This window comes from Tachypleus tridentatus, chromosome 13 (assembly GCF_004210375.1).
Source record: "Tachypleus tridentatus isolate NWPU-2018 chromosome 13, ASM421037v1, whole genome shotgun sequence".
Taxonomy (NCBI): Eukaryota; Metazoa; Arthropoda; class Merostomata; order Xiphosura; family Limulidae; genus Tachypleus; species Tachypleus tridentatus.
This window is the reverse complement of record NC_134837.1, coordinates 8035090-8046614: the sequence shown is the minus strand read 5'-3', so window position 1 is coordinate 8046614 and position 11525 is coordinate 8035090. Positions and strand designations below refer to the sequence as shown.

Sequence of the window (11525 nt, the reverse complement as noted above, 5' to 3'; positions counted from 1 at the left end):
TTTAAAAACTGATGAAACAAGTAATATGTACTGCGTGCCAAGACACTCGCAAACCGTCTCGCACTCTTTCAACGTCTTCTAGAATGAGCCTAGCCATTGAAACAACTTCATGCTTGTTAAAATTTACAGAAAATATTAATGTCTTAATAGGAAATGTTTTACAAGATTTGCTGTCTCTTGGATACGTATTATAATTTATCTCGAATGAGCATCCAGTCTATTTTTGGTATTACGATTTCAAGTAGCATAAAATTTAGTTAAATTGTAATTTAGACAATTTAATGTCGATATGTATAAAATTTAATCATTTCTAGCAAAACTGATATACAGTTTTATTTTAATATTTTATTTGTATATTTTAATTTACAAACAATACTAAGTCTTCTATTTCGTCTACAACTGGGTATTTTATCGACCGTTCACGATGAGCAAAATAAACCTGACTTGATGTAGGTACAATTCACTTAATTAACGAGTAGCTAGCTACCTCTTCGGTAATCACACACGAGTTTTTTACCGCTAAAGTTATACAATGTATTCGTAAAAATACTAACGTCCGGTGTTAATCCATTGCAATTAAACGGTTTTTAACGTTAAAAATCTGTAAACATTTTGGTCAAATATCTGTACTTTTTCTGATTAGCAAACATTAATCACAGTTATAGCTTTTGAAATTTATAGTATACCAACTGTAACAAACCAATAATAAATACTGTCTTTTGGCACGATGTGTTTAGTAAATTTTATAAGCTTGAGTTTCTAGAAATTTCAGCTTTCTTAACAATACTGATGATACCACTGGTGCTTTAACACAATGTATATTGCTTATTCTTACACTCAAAAATATTCTACAAATTTAGTGAACAGGCGTTAATTTCGCAATACACATTAAACAGTGTAAGATATATGCATTTCTAAATATGTATAACTTAAACATCGATATTAAAATAAATATATAATAATAAATCCATCACACAAGGTATAATATGCTTTATGTGAAATCTGCCTTGGGTTACCAAATTTACCTCTTTTTGAAATATAAATTTTGGAATTTGCAGGCTTTTTAATGTTATGATAAATTGAAGTGGCAGTTATTTTATTCCATTTGTGCAAATCCTTCTACAATTTTCAGGAAGTCCAACCTCTTTGCAACATCTCTTCAGATAAACATTGTGGTCATTTCTGTGGCATTCTTGAGAAACTGGCAATGTCAGGTTTAAACAAATTTTAACTTTGAATAACTTATCATCAATGATTGTAAGTAATACACTGAGAGGAATTTACACGTTAAGATACACTTCTAGTAAATATCCTAATGAATAAACCGAACTGTTTCAAAAAGCATTCGTTCTTGTGCAGCAATGATTGGCTCGTCCTAAGGTTCGTTACGAACCAGATTTGTATCTCTTCTGATACTGGTCATACTGGAAGGCTGATAATTCTTCTGCCACTTCATTATCACTTGGCATGGCACATTCAAAATGATTTTCTCTACACTGAAAAACTATTTACCGTATGTTTTAACTAAACTAAAAATTCCAGTTTTAATGGTTGAGTTTTACATTTGTTAGCTGAGTTGTTGTTGTCTTACAAGCACGTTATACAAAAGTGCTCTAGCGATTACAAATTTACACTATACTACCTTATCAAAAATGGCCTACTAAGGGTGGTGTGAAGGAAACAGTCTACCCTAGGTGACAGCCAGGAGAGAGGTGCCATCGGGAGAGTTGAAATACTACTTCAAGTTTTCAAACCAAATGTATAATTCGCCAAAGTAAGAACAAAAATTTAAAATGTTTAAACTATTACAAAACTTGATGTTAATTTAAACTATGAAATAAATGTTTATTGGTAATATAAAATTTACAAACGAAAAATTAAATGTTTAATGAAAACTACATCGAAAAACGAACGTTTATTGACGTTTTAGTCATCAGTTTGTTGTGTATAGCCAGCTAGCTGCAACTGACATTCCAAATCTTGTTCACTTGACACTGTCTGCATCAAGTGCAATAGGAGAAAGTCCTGAAGATATTCAGCCTGGTGAATATGAAGAGCAAATACAAGAAGCATCTTCACAAGAGCATTCAAATGAGAATGAAAGTAAGGATTGGGGTACAGCAATTCCTCTTCTAAAAGCCGCGAAACTGATGAAAAGGAAGAAGACGCCAGCAGAAGTCCACACCAACATGAGGAAGATTCTGATGAACAAGAAAAGACGGATAATTTTTATTTCATTCTGATGTTGCTGCTTGGTCAATCCTTGTTTCAAATGATTGAGTTGGTTTTATTAAGAAGGGAAGTGAACTCTTCCAAAATAGGGATGACTTTCAACGCAACTCAAATACAAGGAGAGAAATCTAAAGGGAAGAGTCGACAGTTTACCTACTGCATGGTTCTATAAGGCTTTGCCAAAAGGCGAGAAAGTTTTGATAACATAGATTGTTTACTTTCCATGAAAAGAAAGTATTTTCTTTTGCTGCAGACTGTTTGCTCTTGATGACAAATGAATTGGAACATCCAGCTTTGTTATTGGATTTCAAGTAAGATGTAAACTAAACCAAAAGGTATCTGACAATGAGACTTCTGAGCAGCATTTCTCATGCATGGAGAAACTGAAAACCTTGGGAGCAGCGTTGAAGCTTCAAAAAACTATTGATAAAGGTTATCAAGCAGCAATGGACAAGAAGGAAAAGAACTGAAGGGGTATTTTAGATCGCCTCTTGGACGTAATGTTATTTCTGGCTCACAAAAATCTTCCTTTTCGTGGTCGTAAAGACATGTCATCAGCACACAGATTAAACTTCGTAGAATTTGTAGAGTTGTTGTCAAATTATGATCCAGCTTTGAAAGAAAATTTCGTAAGGATGAAGCATTCTACTCTATCTGGGAGGAACGTGGCTTCGTACTTGTCTCCAAAAATTCAGAATGAGTTCATTTCTCCTTTGGAGAATTACGTCAAAGAAAAAGTAGTGGCTGATACCAAGAAAGCAAAGTATTTTGGAGTTCTTTTTCTCAGCACTCTTGATGGGTCCCACACTGATCAGATGTGTAAAGTGATCTGATACGTGCGTGTTGAATGTGACGATGTTGAAGTAAAGGAATTATTCTTGGTCTTCTTCCATATTGCCGGAAAGACTGCTGCTGAGCTCACAGGATATTATAAAACTCTGGGGAGAGGTGAGCTGGATATAAACCTGTGTCGTGGTCAAGGATAGGGCAGTACTGCAACTATTGCTGAGATTCATAGTAGTGTTCAGTCAAAAATCGGATTAACTCCAAGATTAACTCGGATTAAACAAGGTTTATGCCTTGTGCAAGTGATTCTCTGAAACTTTGACTTTTGGAACTTTGAAGAGAGTCTATTCATTCTTTTCAGTCTCGCCTCATCCATGTGAAATACTGATGGAGAATGTTGACATGAGTCAGTGCTCATTATAACACTATGAACCAAGTGAAGACAAATTCTTAAAAGCTGACCTCAACTCTTGAAGTATTGTGCGATCAAAAAAAAATTGTGGACACAAGAGGATCAGCTCATATTTTGTTGTCTTCTGTGTGTGATTTTTTTTTTTGAGTTACCTTTCGTTCTCGTGTGAAGTCCAGGAAGAAAATTTCACACAAAATTGTTTGAAAACATTTGGAATCAGTCGTCAAAAGTGCAGTGGGAAGGCCTAAGCTCTTAGTTTTCTTGAAGGTCAGCGCAATGAAACTATGAAGAGTCATTTATTATGCAACTACAAAGTGTGAGGATACGGACATTTCTATGGAGAGAAGAGGGAGAGTAAAGTTCCGACAAAGGAAACCAGGAGAGACATCAAAGGATGCTGGTCTCACATTGACAGAAAGTAAAAAGGGCTACGTTTGAATATCTTTCTCTTTCATCAAGAACTGGAGACTTGTTCAAAGGCGATGGATCAAATTCTGTCAATCTTAGTTATTATTCATCCAAACAGTAGTTGTAACAACAGAAGAACTTTGGAAGTGAATGCCAAGTTTGACTCATATTGTCATTGACTTTTCTGATAAAGATATCAATGTGAAAACTGGACAACTTCGGAGACATTTTTCAACTGCCAAAATTAATGTTGAAGAGTCAAAGAAATGGAAAGCATTGCACTTTCTAGAGTATTGTGAAATGGGATTTTCGGTAATCTCTACCAAGCTTGCCAGTGTGTTTGATATTCCTTTTGGCTGTATGTGTGTCTGTTGGTTCATGTGAAAGTTTTCCAAATTAAAATTGATAAAAAATATATATTTCACTCGATCATGAGTCAGACAAGATTGAGGCTCAGCATGGCCAGCTTGGTTAAGGCGTTTGACTCGTAATCTGACACACCAAACATGCTCGCCCTTTCAGTTGTGAGGGCGTTACAATGTAACGGTCAATCCCACTATTTGTTGGTAAAAGAGTATCCCAAGAGTTGGAGGTCGGTGGTAATGACTAGCTCCTTCCCTCTAGTCTTACACTGATAAATTAGGGACGGCTAGCGCAGACAGCCCTCGTGTAGCTTTGCGCGAAATTCATAAACAAACATACAAACAAAATATCAATAATTTAAGCCGAGGATTATTCTTTCATTTATTTACAGCCACAGCAAAAATATTATATTCTGGGTAATACCAAAACAATATTAGTGCATGTGGATAAATAACATTAACTTATGACACTTTCCCTATTACTTTTGTCATTTATTACACCTCTAAATTTATAACTTTAACATGTTCATTCTGATGTATTATTTTTCAATTGTTATGTACAGAAATTTTGCTGTAGAACATCTCTCAAATCTTATTCCAGTCATATGAATATGTTCCCCGCTTGTACAGCAGTAATACGGATTTACAACACAAACATTAGAGGTTCGATTCCCGTCGATGGACTCGACATATAGACCAATTATGGCTTTGTTATAAGAAAACACACATACATACGAATATTTATTATTCTATACATTTTAAATTTTACTATGAAAATGAACAAAATCTATCCGTTCAAGATTAATAAACAAAGCTTTCAATAAACCACACATTTAAATTACAATAAATCTGACATTTTCAATTAAAATAATTGAAATTCTCGGTATGGGCCAATAGCTATGATACCATCTGTTTGTACGATTTGTTTTATGAGGATGAAAGTGGTCTTGGAATGGAGTCGTGAAGAATATGGTTTATGTATATTAACATCTGATGTTTTGTTGTTTAAACCATTTTCAATAAATTATGCATTCTACTTTTGTTTCCTAGCATTGTTAAACGTTTTCAACAACTTACTGTTCCTTCAGATAAATGATTTAGATAAATCTGATAATACTGCCACAATAGTAAATTCTTCTTTAACCATATTTGCTATAAATATTCATATAGATCTTTAAGGGTATATTGTGTAAATATAAAAAATTTGGAGACTGCTTCAGTGGGTAAATAAACAAAAACATGATTACAACTATTATGTAACCACCAGGTGAAAGTATTTTACACACGTACAGGAATATATTTACAGTATGGAACAAAGAGGTAAAGGCATCTTGATACCCTGAAGTATTGGTTTGGAATGGAGTCTTTTGTTCACCTAAGAATGGTTTCCTTTATCTTGTATCTGTTAATATTTGGTTCTTTGATAAAAATTAGTGTTTTGTACAGATTTACTGTAATTTTCTTTTATTTGCAAGGGTGGTAAACATGAGAAGGTTTTATTTTATGTCCAACGAATCAATTTTTAGTTTTCTTCCGGTTTATATATCCTGTACTAAACACAGCTTTTTGTTAGTCTCTGAGTTACAATTCTGGACAGTTATCAGTGCCAGATTTAAAGTTGTGTTGGCCTAAGGACTAATTTTTTGTGGACCCCAATCCCATGTAATTTTACATGGAATAAAATTATCAATGGGGCCTGGGGCTGAGCCCCGTCAAGCCTCTATCTAAGTACGCCACTGACAGTTATTATATTTTATTTTATAAATATAATTGGTATTTTGCGACTCTATGTAATTTTTATTCAATGAAGACTCTGGTTTATGGCTGTGTTTTAGAGTGAATTTAAAGTCCACAGGAATTTCATGTTTAAGGACATGTTTGCTATCATTTAACAAAAAACATAGTATATCTATATAAAATACTGTCATTGTAAACATAGAACCAAACATCAACAAAAGCAAAATAAAGGAAAGCATCTTAATTGAACAAGTTCTACTCTAAACCAAACACTGGAACACCAACCTATCTTTACCAAGTTAAGTAATCTGTGGTCATGTGATCTCTTTGTACATGTACTGTATACATATTATTGTCTACTTAAACTACTTGTATTTGTGTGTTAACAAACAACGATTTATAAGCATAAGGAAAATTTTTACTGATGTTCCACCATAAACAAAACTTTTCCTAATGCCTCAGTCATTGTTTATATTAACATAATGTACTTCTTCACTTACGATATATTGTTGAAACGTTCTACAACTATAAAAAAAGTTTCCTCATTACCCATTTAAGCCAAAGGTCTCCAAGTTGTTTTTTATAAATATCACTTCTTGAAAAGCAAAAACAAAGTGAATTATAACGACGATATATTATTATCGAAATGTCGTACGTTTATAATAATGTCTTTCATTCAAGCTATCTCCAAACTTTTATTTTCTAAAAGTTAATACGTTATCATCAAATTGTGTAGACCTATCTTTTCAAACACTATGGGTCCGGCATGGCCAGGTGGGTTAAGGTGTTTGACTCGTAATCTTAGGGTTGCAGGTTCGAATCCCCGTCGCATTAAAGATGCTCGCCATTTCAGCCATGGTGGTGCTATAATGTGACGGTCAACCCCACTATTCGTTGGTAAAAGAGTGGCTCAAGAGTTGGCGGTGGGTGATGATGACTAGCTGTCTTTCATCTAGTCTTACACTGCAAAATTAGGGACGGCCAGCGCAGACAGTCCTCGTGTAGCTTTGCGCGAAATTAAAAAAAATAAACAAACTTTACATCTTAACTTAGCATCAAGCAGATATAAACTACAACTCAATTTAATTAATACTATAAATATGTTTCAGTTTGTACTCTACTGCTTTTACACTTTCAATTTCACATTTGTATCCAGTGTCGAAAATGGTATTGGTAAAATACTTTAAAATAACCCAGCTGCTAATGACATCAAAAAACAAAGTATACATTCTCTAAAAAAAGACTTGAACCTTTTCACTAGTTAGAAGAGATTTTTATCATCAAGTGGGCTAAGATTTAAATAATAACAGCCACAAAAGAACGAATATGTAACGTTTGTAATTATTATTCTTAACACACCAGTACAAAGTGCCTTAGAAAGAATTAAATCTTCATAACCGTTTGCATAGTTATCATACATGTCAGGGTTTTAGAACATAAGGGGTTGGGATTCTTATATAGTAGGTGACTGTGACTTGTTGGCGATAAATTCGAACAATAAACGGACAGCACACAATTCATTTCTTTTAAAATAGTACATATACGTTCAAAACAAGTCAAACATATGTACAAAAATTATTTACATCATAAGATATCACAGTTTTATCTAAAACTCTAAATAATATTATTTTCTCGTCAAACGTCACTGGGCTAATTCAGTTGCTTTAAATCCAACTGACAAGACGAAAATTATTTTTCTCTACTCTGTTTCTTACTGTACAATCCGCGATAAATTCACTTACGTTACTCCATTGGTTACCAATGTTGTATCTCTAATTTTAAATACTTGTCTCCTTTTCGTCAAAGTCCATAAAGAGAGACTCAGTTACTTTAGAACGCCCTTTTACGAGACAAATTATTTTCCTCACCTCTAAAACTGTGAGATTCATTTAACTATCGCCCGTTAGGGTTAATCACTAACACACTGGCTTATTTCACGCCTTCTAACATTTTTTTATGATTGAATTTTACTTCACTTTACTTTTTCAAAACTTAACCTTTGCTCACGTGTCATTTATATATATATAGTTCACTGAAGCTTCGAATGTTCGATAAACTACACCAGTGGCGCTATAATACAATAATACTCAGCTAAAGAAACGAGAAAAATACCGAAGTTTCGAGTTACAAAAAGTCAAATATATTAATAACACCTAGGCAACAATGTAACTGAAAACCCAATTTACCACTCATACAGAGTTACGTAAAGAAATTTGTCACAAATAACACTTTTAAAACAATCCATCTTCAATACTTCTTCCTTAACTAAACAATCATTAAATGTTAAGTCCCAAAAGAAAATAAATAATAACATACTAAATAGTCTTGTATATTAACTATACTTATTTGCACCGTTATTATAACTATTTTGCTGTCATCATACCTATTTACACTGACTTTTGCAATCTTCCAACCTTATTCTTTATTTCATAAGGTCTTAAAGAATGACTCATGATGCAGACAAAAGATAATTGTCTGTGATAACATACAGTAAATCCAGTTAGGTCATATTTTGAAATGTGATTAATTCCTAACAAAGTAGTGTAGATTATGTTTACGGAATGAAATTTGGCATTAATATTATTCATGCCTGTTCTACCTATATTCCAAAACTGAATGTTGAGCTTTGCCTGCGTGCGCAAAGGTTAGTAGTTGGAGCTTCGATTGTTCGGAAAATTAGATCACGTGATAACGAGCATTGTGTAATTCGTGTCGTCTTAGTATGGGAGCGGCTTTAAATATAGCATTCCAAGAATGTTTCGTCACACTAAGCTAAGTATTCCAAATGGTAACCATTAACTTATAATATACGTATCTGACTTTTGGAGAAGGAAAATGTGTAAGTAAATTTTATGTTATTCTGTACGTAACGAAGATGACACGTATTATCAAATTTTGGTTATGTCGTCTGCTTTAAATTTCTAGAGATCGTTTTATTTTTATTTTTTTCGTGATTTTTAATTCGTTGGATCTCAACCCATACCAGCCGTTTCTACACATATATTTTCTCTACAAGTAGGTTTTCTCGTCATCACGGAATATTCATGAAACATTTATATTCAACGTAAACCTTAAAATGTTCAATTTTGAGTACAACAGACATTAGGTACAGTTTGACCTATGACCTTGTATGAACTTAATTTTTAGTTGCGTACCTTAATCTATTCCATATAATGAGCATTATCAATTATTTCAAAATGTTCGAGTTTCACCAAAATAAACGTCAAGCATGTTTTGTTAGTTTCTCTCTCTCTCTTTTTTAGTGTAGTGTAAGGTAACCAGAAAAACAACATTGAAACAAAAATCCAGTTTTCTTAACATGCAGACATACATGCGTATAGTGATAGCAGTAGAGATAGTACTCCTGGTAGTCTTTACATGTTGAGAAACCAACTGTATTGTCTTATTTGTTTGTTCAGGTGATTAAAATTAAGCCTAATTTAATATATTTACTGTATTGACCCAATTATAAGGTGATGATTTTTTATTCATAATTAGACTCTAAACTTCATAGTTGCCTTATAATCGAGCCCGATCCCAAACCCCTTCCCTCTGTGGCATAGTGTGGGATGCTATTAGTTTTTGGCCTAATTGTTCACGTATATTCTAGTAAATGATCTGTGTTAATTCACAATAATAAAAATCATGTAAAAAGAATGCAAATATTGTTTTCAATAATCATTTAAATTATTAATTCTTATGTAAGTTGCTGCAGCTAATCTTGAGAATCCCTGAAACTGCTTGACCTAGGAAAGGGTCGAAATTGAAGAATTTTCCAAATTATGAAACTAGATTCTTGTACTGAATATCTGATATTTAATGTTTTTAAATATAAATTTCAGATTACTGTTTAGAATAGTTTCATTGATTATATTATCTGGGGAGAAAGGTCAAGAGCCTACATGTACAATGTCAAATCGTTTTGTTAAAAACTGTAGAAATGTTCAACAATCAAGTAAACGTATGTACAAAATTAATATTGAAAATTACAATATTTCTTCTCAGCTTACATTGTTCAGAAGAAGCCAGATTACCAGGATGTAGACGGCCTCAGATTGGTTGCCATGTTCTCCCCCCGATATATTTCGAGCAGCTCTGCAGTATCAACCTAGAAAAGATGACCTTTTCATCGTTACGTATCCCAAGTGTGGCACCACCTGGATGCAGAACGTCGTTCTTCTAATCCTCAACAAAGGTATCCCTTTGACGGATTTTCTCGAATTTCAAAAAGCAACTCCTTTCTTAGAACTGATGGGTCCTGATTCTGCAAAACACATGAAACGTCCAGGAGCCATAAAGACCCACCTACCTTTTCGTCTTCAACCTTACTCTCCAGAGGCTAAGTACATTTACGTCGTTCGAAACCCTAAAGACTGCTGCGTTTCGTTTTATTATCATACAAAATATTCTCCTGGTTACAACTTTCAGGATGGAACTTTCAACGATTTTTTTGAACTTTTTATCAGGGGTGAGACAGACTATGGAGATTACTTTGATCACTTGTTATCTTGGTATGAACATCGTAATGACCCTAATGTTTTGTTTATTACTTATGAAGAAATGAAAATGGACATGCAAACTGCGGTGTTGAAGATAGCCAAGTTCCTTGGCACTCAATACGCGGAAAACTTAGAAAAAGATAAAGATTTTATGAAAAGGGTCCTAAACCACAGCAGTTTTGACTACATGAGAAAAGCTAATGAGCATAGCGTGAGAGAATACTTTCAAAATGACCCTGATTCTATACTGAATGACCCAAACGTCCCAGAAGGGCTAAAACACGTTATTGAAAACCTAAAGGACTCCCAAAAAATCATTTGATAATATCCCAAATCTGATAAGAAAGGGAATAATTGGAGACTGGAAGAATCATTTCACGGAGGAACAAGCACAACGAATGGATGAACTTTTTTTTGAAAGAACAAAAGGAACTGATGTTTGGAAACTCTGGGAAGACTTAAAAAATGAAATATAAATACTGATAATCTTAGATGTAATAATTCAACGTTGATCGATTAAAACTGGTTAAGTGGTATATATATATATATATATATATATATATATTTTAGAGATAAGATGTCTTTGTAGATTAAAACGTCAAACGTGTTTAAATAATAACCTTTATATAACAGGAAGCAACACGAGTTATGACAGTAAACAGTATCACATATGCTAGCTTAAAAATTGCGAATCTGAACCCGCAACCATCAGAGTACGAGTCGAGTGTCTTATCCACTTGGCCATCCCGCACTTAGGTTGGGATGAACCACAGCTACTAAAATTGTAAGACTTTATGAGTGAAGGTACAAAGAAAGAGAGATGAAGGTAATATTATATAAACGACATTACACCTGACACACCCAGTGACTTAGCAGACTGTTCTCCACCTCGGGGTTCTTTGACCTGGATTAGATATGCAACATTTAGTAGTGGTTGAGCCCTTTTTAAATTATAAAGTCGCTTGACAACAACTGTTTTAGTGTGAAGTTTATTAAGCAGGCGAAGTTTAATTGATTTTCTGTCAAATTTGCGTCATAACAAAAATAATTAATTAATTTTTATTAGCAATAATTATTTATTAACTGTTA

At 33.6% G+C, this 11525-nt stretch overlaps 1 pseudogene; it reads left to right on the top strand.

Annotated features, from left to right (window-relative positions):
* The first annotated feature begins 2732 nt into the window (after positions 1–2732).
* LOC143240455 (sulfotransferase 1C2-like) lies at positions 2733–11012 on the top strand (annotated as a pseudogene).
* The last annotated feature ends 513 nt before the right edge of the window (positions 11013–11525 follow it).